At 34.8% G+C, this 11,026-nt stretch overlaps 1 pseudogene across 1 annotated transcript; it reads right to left on the bottom strand.

Moving 5' to 3' along the window:
* Window positions 1–9,991: 9,991 nt before the first annotated feature.
* LOC311168831 (ubiquitin-conjugating enzyme E2 variant 2-like) lies at window positions 9,992–10,434 on the bottom strand (annotated as a pseudogene). The gene has a single exon. The product of its transcript is annotated as a ubiquitin-conjugating enzyme E2 variant 2-like (transcript).
* Between the last annotated feature and the right edge of the window lie 592 nt (window positions 10,435–11,026).

Here is an 11,026-nt window from a genome sequence, read left to right as displayed (position 1 = left end):
AATGTTTTGAAATTAAGCCCAGAACTAGTCAGGTTCCTGGCAAATAAAGAAATTCTGTATTCCTCAATTTTGCTCAAGAAGGTCAAGGGTGAGGGTGGAGGAATAGTAGTTTGGGGTGTGGAGGTGTGTTTTAAGGAAAAATCTTTTCCTTCATTCCTCTGTCTGAATATTCAAAGTCTGGAACACATCAAAAGCAGTTAAAAATAAAACGGATTGTTTTACTTATCTGTCATCTCAATGTAGTTTCCATATTATTTAAAATAGCAAGCTATCTTTGGGTGACATTAGCCTTGGTGATGTGAATTGCAGTTTTCTTCATGATGTCAGAACTTAGTTATTTAGTAAGTGGGAGGAAAACTATGTAACAGTATGTACCTTAATAGGAAGAAAATCAGTTGTAATGAATAAACTAGAGTTTACATTTCCTCAATCTCTATTTTTTATCTAATATTACCCCATACTATGGAAACCTCAGCCAAGATTTGAATTTTATTCTTTCTGGCCCTGTGATTTCACTAAGAAATGTGAAACATTTCAGTAAGAAATGTTCAGGCTAAGACACATTAATAAATGCAAATAAATTTAGCTAGTATTTGCTTGGCTGATTCTCAAAGAGGATCAAGAAAGGAAATAGAGAACACCAATGATAAACTATTCAAAGGAGCATTTTGAAATTGGCAGAGTTGCAAGAATGGTATTTTAGAATGGTTTAGATATATAATTTGTTTTATGGAATGTTCAGAGAAAAGAAAATGATCAAACCATGATTTCTTAGACATAGATGGTAAGGCAAATAGTCTATTTGATATATAGCAAATATGTTTAAATGATTCCAGCCCATTTCAAATAAAGTACAGGACAAGATTTGTTGGAGAAAAGATCTGTATAAATCATAAGGAGGTATTTGGAGTTAGATTAGACTTCACATGTGATGTCAGGGGAAAACATTATTTTTTTATTTTTTTAAGGTGTTATTTAATTACCAGTATGTGGACTGCTGTTCTGGTCTCTCATAATCACTAAATTTAGGTTAAGCATGGCAATTATATGTGCTTTATTTAATGACTTGTTAGTGTTTCTCTCCAACCAAGACAACCGAGAAAGGACTTGGTGAGAAATGAGTGCCCACAAGAAGGGGACTGGATGAACTAGTCCTGAAATTCTATGGCTCATTAGTACCGCATACAATTTCTTTATAGTAAACATATTAAGAAAAAAGGAACACATTCAAACTCTGCATTTCCTTGTTAGTGTAGAAAAATAAAATATAAGGGCGATTTCAGAATAACCAGTGTTTTCATTTTATTTTCTTATTTGGACATGACTTTTTCATTTTATTTCGCTTTGTTTGATAATTTCTTAAGTTTTCTGCCAATCACAATGCTGAAGTCTAAAGAAGCTAACTGACATGATTTCCAGGTTACCCAAATAGGAAAATAGTGGAATGCTTACAGGATTTGATTAGCATAGTTTATTTTCCATATCAAGTAACTTCGGTCAACTGAAGAAAGTTTCACAAACATGAACTACTAGAATTTTAGAGGAAGTGAATGCAGTGAACCACCAAATCTCTAGGGTTTGTTTTAACCTCAGAGGTAATTCTATCTTTACACTTGATCAGTGACATAGTTAAGAATTCAAGAGAAAATATTCTGTTTTGCTGGGATTGTCTCTAGATGTTTAAATTCAAATAAGTGAAAGTCAGAGTCTCAAGAGTTTCACTGGAATTCATAAATGTCTCTTCATTAAACAGTGCTGTTTTTGGACTAGCTGTATCACCTTGGAATTTGTGTTAATGAGGAAATGGTCATTTTGAGCGTTCTTCTGACTTAGCAGAGTCCTTTGTTGTTCACGATCTAGATGGAAGAAAACATGTGGTGACACCAGACCTAAAAGTTTGCTCTTTACTTTGATCATTGTGATTCAACTTTACTTTGATTAAAGTTTTTAGAAAGAATATGCTTTGGTTAGTCAAATTTCGGGTAAGATGATTAGCCTGATTTTGGGTAAGCTGTTCCTTCCTATCTACCAACGTCAAGACTTTACAAGTCCTTTAACAAAACTGAGCTCGTCAACAAAAAGAGACTTATAACACTCTTCCTGTTTACTTCATGTTTGTTTTGAGGCCATGATAAGCTAATAGATGTAAAACTGCTTTGCAAAAGTAAATCAGTATATGGGAAAATATATGCCTGTTTCTTTTCATAAAGTAAGTGCAATTAAAACCATCCTAGTTAAACAGTGATAAATCTGGTGATTTTTCACACTTTCAAATTAAAAACTCATAGTTAATATATCAATATAATAACTGAATCAATGGCTTTGAGGTATTAGAAGAAAATTACAGACTACAGATTTTTTGCCCTTGGGGTTTAATAATATGTTATGTGGAATTAATAATTTGATTAAGAAATATTTCCCAGGTGCCTCCCTGGTGGCGAAAGAGGTTAAGATGCAACCTATAAGGCTAGCCACAGCCACTGCAACACAAGTTCGATCCCCAGCCAGGGAGCTACTCACATGGCACAGCGGACCTCTGCTGACTCACCATTGCTCTCCTCAGCAGTGTATTTTAGTCAGTCCACCTGTTCTGTTTTCCACTCTGTCTCTGGTGAATCCTCTCACCCCCACAACTCTGGCCTGTACCCCAGTCTTGTATGTATAAATAAATAAATAAATCTTAAAAAAGAATTTCCCAAATAATGTAATGACTAAGCAAGTCTTGTCCACAGAAATAAATCCCACCTTATACGAGCCAGAATTATGGGAAAGTTACTCAGCTAAAGACGATAATCATTTTTACACACAAAATGCTCTTTAAAATAGTTTGAAAATTTTTTATAGTTTAAGGCATTTTCTCCTTAACATTATGCAAATAGATATTCAAAATAATAGTTTATTTCTGGTGTATAGTTATTCTATTAAATTTTTCAATTTAATTTAATTCAAATTAATGAAAATTGCAAGGGATCAATCATTGTGGTACCTGGATTTTGATAGCTTGATGAATAGATATGAATTTCTGAATTTCATGTGCACTGTAGTTGAATAGTTTTAAATGTCCGTACTCCTGTCCAGTCTTGTATATAAAGAATTCAAAACAAAGATCATTCTCTGATCATATCACTCTTTTCATGGAATACTAAGGAAATCTGTTAAGTAGGAAGATTTAGTAAAAGATTTCACAGTACAGTAGTTACAGAAAAGTTGACTTTTTTAATGTGAAGAAACGCTTTCAATAGATGGCTAAAAATAAGCAGAAAAGTTTTAGTACATTTCTGCCAGTTCTGCAAAATAGCACACCATTCTAGCATAGTCCTAAAAAAAAAAAAAACAAAAAACAAAAAAACAAACAAAAAAAAACACAAAAAAAACCTGGGACATTCTTAAAGAATATAAACTTAGGGAAACTTTCTAAATGTAGAAATTAAGTAAAATTGAGGTCAAAACACATACTATGTCTAGATACGTAGACCTGGCTGAAAGCTTACTCTTAGAACTTATTGTCAATATAACAGCAATCAGTTTGAAAATGTTTTGACAACATTGTTGCTGCAGACTTACATATTTCCTGTTTGTATATCACAAAATTTTGTTATGACTCAACCTAGACTGAGTTCGAGGTAGGTTTGATTTCTAGGTAAGAAATCAATTATTTGATGTCTTTTAATCAATATTTGGGGCAGTGCTTATACCTATAACAGTCTCAGTAGCTCAGGTTTTACTAAGCAGCATTTTGGAAACTATCATTAATGTTCTGTGAACAAGAATCCTTAGCTGGAAGGGATCTTTGCTTCTTATATCTATGACTTAAGTGTTCACTTTTCTCTCCAACCCCATGCTTTGGGCTTTTTCTTTGTCAATATCATTTGGAATCATCTCTACCATGAAGTATGTTGCCAGCTGGTATAGTGATCTAAAAGGCCTTCTCGGTGAAGAATTGAATAAACTTTCTTTTTTTTTTTTTTTTTTTTATAAATTTTATTGTTATATTCCCCATACAATTGCAGCCCCCCCATTCTGACCCCAATCCCTCCCCTCCCACCCCCGCCCCCCTAAAAGTGTCTCTGGTTCATAGTTTTTTGTTGATTTTGATATTCACTTTCTTATAGTTATTCATTTTCCTGGTCCCTTATTTAAGTTTTCTAGATTCCTGCTATGAGTGAGACCATCCGGTATTTTTCTTTTTCTTTTTGGCTTATTTCGCTGAGCATGATCCCTTCCAGCGCCATCCATGTTGCTGCAAATTGCATGTGTTTATCTTTTTTGAATGCTGAGTAATATTCCATGGTATATATGTACCACATCTTCTTGATCCAGTCATCTATTTTTGGGCATTTGGGTTGTTTCCAAAGCTTAGCTATTATAAACAGTGCTGCTATAAACATAGGGGTGCAGGTGTTCTTTGGAATTGATGTTTCTGTGTCCTTTGGGTAAATACCTAGGAGTGGAATTGCTGGATCATATGGAAGCTCTATGTTTAGTAGGTCCAGAAATCTCCATACAGCTTTCCACAGTGGTTGGACCAGTTTGCACTCCCACCAACAGTGCAGAAGAGTTCCTTTTTCTCCACACCCTCGCCAACATTTGTTGTTGCTAGTTTTTTTAATATGTGCCATTCTCACTGGTGTAAGATGGTATCTCATGGTAGTTTTGATTTGCATTTCCCTGATGACAAGTGATGTTGAACATTTTTTCATATGCCTGTTGGCCATTTGCATTTCCTCTTCAGAGAAGTTTCTTTTAAGCTCTTCTGCCCATTTTTTGACTGTATTATTTTCTTTGTTGTTGCTGAGTCTCATCAGCTCTTTGCAGATTTTTGTGATCAGTCCTTTATCATTAGTGTTGGGTGCAAAAATGTTCTCCCAGTTGGTGGGGTTTCTCTTTGTTTTTGTTATTGTCTCTTTTGCTGTGCAAAAGCTCTTTAATTTGATGTAGTCCCAGCTGTTTATCTTTGCCTTCACTATCACTGCTTTGGGTGATGTGTCTGTAAAGATGTCTTTGATGTGCAAATCACGTAGTGTTTCGCCTATATTTCCTTCTATATATTTTATGGTTTCAGGTCTTATGTCTAGTTCTTTAATCCATTTTGAGTTGATTTTTGTGTATGGTGTGAGGTGGTGGTCAAGCTTCATTCTTTTGCATGTAGCGACCCAGTTTTCCCAGCACCATTTATTGAACAAACTTTCTTTGCTCCAATGCATAGTCTTTGCTCCTTTGTCAAAGATTAGTTGACCATAAATCTGTGGATTTATTTCTGGATTTTCTATTCGATTCCATTGGTCTGTATGTCTGTTCTTGTTCCAATACCATGCAGTTTTGATGATTATGGCTTTTTAGTATAGTTTGAAGTCTGGGAGTCTGATGCCTCCATTCCCTTCTTTTTTTTTCAGGAGAGCTTTGGCTATTCGGGGTTTTTTGTGATTCCATATGAATTTCATCAATAATTGTTCTATTTCTTTGAAGAATGACATTGAAATTTTGATTGGAATAGCATTGAATCTGTATATTGCTTTTGGAAGGATGGCCATTTTAATAATGTTTATTCTTCCAATCCATGAGCAGGGGATGTCTCTCCATTTCTTTGTGTCTTCTTCTATTTCTTTTAACAGTGTTTTATAGTTTTCTTTGTATAGGTCCTTTACCTCTTTTGTTAGATTTATTCCCAAATATTTGATTTTTTTTGTTTCAATAACAAAAGGGATGGTCTTTTTGATTTCTTCTTCTTCAGATTTATTGTTTGTGTATAGGAAGGCTACTGACTTTTGCGTGTTGATTTTGTATCCTGCCACTTTACTGAACTGATTGATGAGTTGAATTAGCTTTTCTGTGGAGTTTTTGGGGTTCTCTATGTATAATATCATATCGTCTGCAAATAGTGATAGTTTGACTTCTTCTTTTCCTATTTGGATTCCTTGGATGTCTTTCTCTTGTCTTATTGCCCTGGCTAGGACTTCCAGTATTATATTGAAAAGCAATGGTGAGAGTGGACATCCTTGTCTTGTTCCAGATCTTAATGGAATTGCTTTCAGCTTTTCACCATTGAGAATGATACTGGCTGTTGGCTTGTCATAGATGGCTTTTATGATGTTGAGGTATGTTCCTTGTATCCCAAGAATTTCAAGGGCTTTTATCATGAATGGGTGTTGCACTTTGTCGAAAGCTTTCTCAGCATCTATTGATATTATCATATGGTTTTTATATTTCTTTTTGTTGATGTGTTGGATAACGTTGATTGATTTTCGGATGTTAAACCATCCTTGTGCCCCTGGAATGAATCCTACTTGGTCGTGGTGAATTATCTTATGGATACATTGTTGGATTCTGATAGCTAAAATTTTATTGAGGATTTTTGCATCAGTGTTCATTAGGGAGATTGGCCTGTAGTTTTCCTTTTTTGTGTTGTCCTTGTTCGGTTTTGGTATTAGTGTAATGTTGGCTTCATAAAACGTGTGAATAAACTTTCTTTTTTAAAATTAATTTGGGGGCCTCCCCGGTGGCGCAGCGGTTGAGCGCTGGGTTGCGAAGCAGCTCACAGCCTCTGCAGTGCGGGTTGATCCCTGGCCACCGGACGAGGGTCCCACATGGCGTGCAGACCTCTTCTGCCACCCGCTGCTCCTCTCAGCAGTGTATTTTGTCTGTCTGCCTGTTCTGTGCTGTGCTCTGGCTCTGGTGAATTCTCTCACCCTTCCGCACTTCTGACTGTACCCAGTGCTTGTATAAATAAATAAATAAATCTTAAAAAATAAATAAATAAAAATAAAATTCATTTGGTTAAAATTATTAAGATTTTTATAAGAAAATAATGGAAATCCTGACACCTGTTCTAGTATTAGCTATTGTTTTTATCAGAAATATGTTCCTTTTTTAATCTATAGATCTTGCCACTGATACCAAAGATTGACACGTAACTTGGGATGAAAAACTATCTCTGTCATGACCTCAGTGATTGCTTTAGGAAAAGAACAGAACCCAACCTAAACTACATAATTCCTCCTACTTTCATATCTAGAACATGTGAGACAGAGTACTTTGCATCTCTGGGGATGGAAATCTTGGTATGTGAAGCCACTCTGCAATACAATTATGCTTCCCTTTCAACATAGTGAGAAGGGAGGAAAATCCATTCATAGACAGTATGAAGCCAAGTAGGGGGCAGGGGAATTCTGATTTTGTTTTCACACCCCTTTTATGAGCTAATAAATTCTACTTTTTAACTTAAAAGTGTTTAAGATGATTTCTGTCACTTGCAGCTGAGAGTATTGACAAATAACTATGCACTCCCTAAAATAATAAAGCCATTGAAACAGGAAATAGCACAGAGCAGAGATTATTTATGTAAAAATTTTTATAAATTATGCCTGCATATTAACTTGAAAACTGTATTTACCAGGTTTACAACTTCTTGTTCTTTTAACCTGTCCAATTTGCTCAGATTTGGTTATTTAACTAGATCGCTCAGTGTTTCCAAATCTCATTTAGATTGCAAGGCTAGTAAGTGTACAGAAAGATTTCATGCACTTTACAGATCTTTTTATTCATTGAGCCTTTCAGTTACTCAATAAACATTGATTGACAGATCTACTGCATTCATGATCCATATTCTAGGCACTGTAGTGGCAGACCTTGAAATATGACCATGAATCTTCATCTTTCAGAAGGGAAAGGAGAGGTGGAGGTTGGAAACAGGGTGGGGAGGGGGTCAAGGGAGGAGGAAAGCACTGTGGCCTATGGTGAAGGGCTATGGGTGCTTAGGTATGGTGGGAGTGCTGTGGTGACTACATCTGAGGGGGGAAATCCATACTGATATAACACAAGCAAGAATGTAAAACAATATAGTACTTCAATAACAATAAATTTAAAAAAATAAAGCAGAACAGCCTATTCTAGCAGCTAATGTTATAGTATGGGATTGACACCTACAATTGGTTATGGGAATTCAGAGGAAGACCTAGCTAGTAACTCTGGAAGGTTGAGAAAGTCTCAGAAGGATTTACAAAGGAGTTAACATTTGAACTGTGTCACAAAGAATGGAAATTTCCCTTTCTCTACCTGCAATGTGTTACCTTCCTTATAGCTGCATTTGAAAATGGAAACATTTAAAACATTAAAAGATGGCCTCAACGCTAATAATTGGAGTTAAGAAAATTTTGGCTTGAAGCATATATGAACAGGTGAGAAAGACTGTAATGTTCAAAAACAGATTTTATGCTATAAAAATTGGAGTCTGATGAAACAATATGAAAAGCAAGATGAATTGAAGAGAGGCCTGTTTTGTATTTCTGGGTAGAATTTGAATTTTTTGTTCCAGGACCACTTTTTAGACATTATTAATAATTCTGAAGGCCTTGCATAAGTCCAGGAACATTGCCAGCATTTCAGGGCATGAAACTATGAATCTCTTCACCATGGTTTTTTAATCATTTCAGTTCTGAAATTAACTTTCCACAGACTGTTCATATTAGTGTCTAGTAATTCATATTAGTTGATCAGGAAAGGCAGGTTTTCAGATGATGGTATTGTTTTCAAGTGCATGCTTTTTCCAAGGAAATAATTGTTTACATGCCATCAAAACAAAATTGGTAATCAAAATAACTCTCTATTGAAAGTTTCAGAACTTGTATGTTGACTTTCTCTGAAATTCAGAAAAAATGTATACATATTTTAAGTGCATTGTCTTGGCTTCAACTTATGTCGTTGAATGCCATTTTATCTAGAACTGAATTTAAATAATTTTACTACAAGGACTAAATCTTAGGGTACAGCTTTACAAAACAAAGTTTAATTTTTAAAGTGACATGGTATCAGCTAATTATTAAAATTGTCCAGATACTTTATGATTTTCTTCACTGTCAAACATAGAATAATTGCTGTGGCTTGCATGAATTGCAGGAGAAACTCTTCATGTGCAAATTATTTTTATGACCTCATTCTCATTGAGAATGAGAAGGAAGTGGTTAGAGTGGAACTGGATACTCTTCAGAACTACCAAAGAGTCAGAGGGAAGATTGCAGACGGGTGACAAAAATGAAATGACACTAGAAAAAACAAACAATAGGAAAATAAAATGGATAACAATTGTATTTATGCACAAAAATATAAAGAGAGTTTAAGCCCTCTAAGGTGGTAAGTCTTTATAGGGGAAGGTAGCAAAAAAGTTGAAATTATTATTAGTTATCTTAAAACACTTTCCAATAATACCTCCAACCTACCAACTTATTTTGTGATACAAGCTTGTATCTTTTTTTTTTTTTGAGGACACATTTCACATTTTATTTACATTTTAAGACTAACTTTAAAATCTCAAAATCACATATCCATATACCTATTTCCTTTTTGTTGATTTCACTTAAACTTAAATGCATGGTTTGTCAAACAAAGACTGTAAACAAATATTTACCATGCCCGTTACATGTAACACTCAGGAACTGCTTTTAACAGAAATTGATCAGCCTCTCCCCCACGACATTTTTAAATTATAATGACAAGTATCAAAACAATCCTGAACATATTTTTGATACTACTAGTAGTCAGCACCCACACCGCTTCAAAAATTAATACAATTTGCGACAATATTCATTATACCTGCTACTTTAGACAATTTAAACTGCATCTCTTTTTCTAAGCAAGATGGATAAAGCATGCTATTTAGCTTTTCCTTCTTGAGATTTTCACTTTTCAGAAATACACATGCTTCCAAAGCCATCCGATACTTCTTGTCATGCTTTCATCTTATAAACCTGAATTCAATTTTGAGCACTCTAGGTTTATGCTGCGATGACAAAGCCTTAACAAGAGAAAAAAATTGGTGCTGCATTTTTCCTCTTGTTACCTGAAGACAAAATGGGTGTACATATATTAATTATATTCTTTAAAATGTCCAGGTCATGTTTATTAGCTGGGATTCTTTTACTTAATGTGTGGGTATTTTGTATTGTGATATTTAATCAAGACATTAACATGAGTAGAAGGTTGTTGATTTAAGACAAGTTTAAGATGCACTAAAATTATTGTATGTTTGTCCTTCTGGTGGAAGATTCATATTTTCTTTGGACATCATTAGACGTCTTAGCTCTTGAAGTACAACTTTAATGCTATATGAATTTTGCCATTTTGCTAAGACTGGTATGCTCCGTGCATCCACCATTCCACTGGAATTATTTATTCCATTCATATTAATTTTGGTTACAAATCTAACTGATGGAAGAACTTCTGGGTATTTAGGTCCACATTCTACTTTCAGGCTATATATTCTGTTTTCATAATTTGTCCTTGGTGGCCCAATAATCATGCCTGTCCACCTTGTAAGTGTTATATCTTCATCATCTTCAAGACCCAGCTAACTGTACCATCGCCAACTCCTTTTTGTCCTTCTTCAAGTTCTTCCAACAAGTGAAAATTACGAGGAACTTTAGCTCCTGTGGAGACCGCCATCTTCTCCTGCAGCCTGACGCACAACAAGCTTGTATCCTAAGCATTCTAGCATAGTACTGATTTTATTTAAATTCATTGAAGTCATCTTTAGCCTAGATACAACACCAAAAAACTTGGAGGACTGGAGTAGATTCTTTTCACAATCATTTCCCACTTAGTCTCACGTTATCTCTCGGCTCTCTATAACCACTTATTTTCTGGAATATCCACTTCATTGTTAAGTGTTGAATGAGGTCAACAGATCTGCCAGTAAATGGTTGAGGCCAGAAGGACCTTGTCCTTTTTCTTCTATCAAAGGACCACATGGGATGTTTGGATGATTGCTAAACTAAATAACATGACATATGCATATTTTTCTAATTGTCTACTGTCTATAGACACATTACTGAAACTTTGATTTATTGTGTAATTTCCATCAAGAGTAAGCTCCTAATAAAGTATTCTAGCTCACTGTGATCTGATAAACCCACTAGTATATGCTTCTGCTTGACCATTAGACCATAATTATTCTTAAGATTAGTATTTTAACAATCTAACTTCATATTTTCCAGTGTGAAAACTGACATCAAATATTTTCACAGACTATATTTAT

This window comes from Talpa europaea (genome assembly GCF_964194135.1).
Source record: "Talpa europaea genome assembly, chromosome: 3".
Taxonomy (NCBI): Eukaryota; Metazoa; Chordata; class Mammalia; order Eulipotyphla; family Talpidae; genus Talpa; species Talpa europaea.
The sequence above is the reverse complement of the archived record's forward strand: the minus strand, read 5'-3'. Positions and strand labels throughout refer to the sequence as shown.